Genomic DNA, 2487 nt, shown 5'->3' on the forward strand with positions numbered 1-2487 from the left:
CTTCTCAAAAATGATTTTCGTTTCACTTTTCATACTCAGGGGAGTCTAAAATTGATGTTTTGAGTCACCGTGAAAAAAAAATTTTTTTGACCCGAGCTTGTGTCGGCGACCCAAAATCGACGCACTTGGGAAAAATGTTCTAGCAGGGGCCCTCCCATACAAAAATTTTTTCTTCTCAAAAATGATTTTCGTTTCACTTTTCATACTCAGGGGAGTCTAAAATTGATGTTTTGAGTCACCGTGAAAAAAAAATTTTTTTGACCCGAGCTTGTGTCGGCGACCCAAAATCGACGCACTTGGGAAATATGTTCTAGCAGGGGCCCTCCCATACAAAAATTTTTTCTTCTCAAAAATGATTTTCGTTTCACTTTTCATACTCAGGGGAGTCTAAAATTGATGTTTTGAGTCACCGTGAAAAAAAAATTTTTTTGACCCGAGCTTGTGTCGGCGACCCAAAATCGACGCACTTGGGAAATATGTTCTAGCAGGGGCCCTCCCATACAAAAATTTTTTCTTCTCAAAAATGATTTTCGTTTCACTTTTCATACTCAGGGGAGTCTAAAATTGATGTTTTGAGTCACCGTGAAAAAAAAATTTTTTTGACCCGAGCTTGTGTCGGCGACCCAAAATCGACGCACTTGGGAAAAATGTTCTAGCAGGGGCCCTCCCATACAAAAATTTTTTCTTCTCAAAAATGATTTTCGTTTCACTTTTCATACTCAGGGGAGTCTAAAATTGATGTTTTGAGTCACCGTGAAAAAAAAATTTTTTTGACCCGAGCTTGTGTCGGCGACCCAAAATCGACGCACTTGGGAAAAATGTTCTAGCAGGGGCCCTCCCATACAAAAATTTTTTCTTCTCAAAAATGATTTTCGTTTTACTTTTCATACTCAGGGGAGTCTAAAATTGATGTTTTGAGTCACCGTGAAAAAAAAATTTTTTTGACCCGAGCTTGTGTCGGCGACCCAAAATCGACGCACTTGGGAAATATGTTCTAGCAGGGGCCCTCCCATACAAAAATTTTTTCTTCTCAAAAATGATTTTCGTTTCACTTTTCATACTCAGGGGAGTCTAAAATTGATGTTTTGAGTCACCGAGAAAAAAAAATTTTTTTGACCCGAGCTTGTGTCGGCGACCCAAAATCGACGCACTTGGGAAAAATGTTCTAGCAGGGGCCCTCCCATACAAAAATTTTTTCTTCTCAAAAATGATTTTCGTTTTACTTTTCATACTCAGGGGAGTCTAAAATTGATGTTTTGAGTCACCGTGAAAAAAAAATTTTTTTGACCCGAGCTTGTGTCGGCGACCCAAAATCGACGCACTTGGGAAATATGTTCTAGCAGGGGCCCTCCCATACAAAAATTTTTTCTTCTCAAAAATGATTTTCGTTTCACTTTTCATACTCAGGGGAGTCTAAAATTGATGTTTTGAGTCACCGAGAAAAAAAAATTTTTTTGACCCGAGCTTGTGTCGGCGACCCAAAATCGACGCACTTGGGAAATATGTTCTAGCAGGGGCCCTCCCATACAAAAATTTTTTCTTCTCAAAAATGATTTTCGTTTCACTTTTCATACTCAGGGGAGTCTAAAATTGATGTTTTGAGTCACCGAGAAAAAAAAATTTTTTTGACCCGAGCTTGTGTCGGCGACCCAAAATCGACGCACTTGGGAAATATGTTCTAGCAGGGGCCCTCCCATACAAAAATTTTTTCTTCTCAAAAATGATTTTCGTTTCACTTTTCATACTCAGGGGAGTCTAATATTGAAGTTTTGAGTCACCGTGAAAAAAATTTTTTTTTGACTCACTGGGTAAAATGGTCGCACTTGGTAAAAATGTTCTAGCAGGGTCCCTCCCATACAAAAAATTTTTATTTCTCAAATCGATCCGTGGTTTCACTTTTCATACTCTAGGGCCCATTTGCTTCAACTTTGGAAAAAATTTTCGATGATGAAAAATTTTCACCTTCGACGTCCATCGACCACTCGACCCGAACTTGGTACTTTTGTATGGAGGTACCCGAGTGGTGACTTTTTCATACAAAAATTTTTATTTCTCAAATCGATCCGTGGTTTCACTTTTCATACTCTAGGGCCCAATTGCTTCAACTTTGGAAAAAATTTTCGATGATGAAAAATTTTCACCTTCGACGTCCATCGACCACTCGACCCGAACTTGGTACTTTTGTATGGAGGTACCCGAGTGGTGACTTTTTCATACAAAAATTTTTATTTCTCAAATCGATCCGTGGTTTCACTTTTCATACTCTAGGGCCCATTTGCTTCAACTTTGGAAAAAATTTTCGATGATGAAAAATTTTCACGTTCGACGTCCATCGACCACTCGACCCGAACTTGGTACTTTTGTATGGAGGTACCCAAGTGGTGACTTTTTCATACAAAAATTTTTTTGCGAATACGTGTTCGTTCGCGATCATTAAGGCCATGAACCGCAAGTCCGCTGCGATAGAAATAGTGCATTGTAGTTACT

The sequence above is a fragment of the Anopheles moucheti genome, assembly GCF_943734755.1.
Source record: "Anopheles moucheti chromosome X unlocalized genomic scaffold, idAnoMoucSN_F20_07 X_unloc_2, whole genome shotgun sequence".
Taxonomy (NCBI): Eukaryota; Metazoa; Arthropoda; class Insecta; order Diptera; family Culicidae; genus Anopheles; species Anopheles moucheti.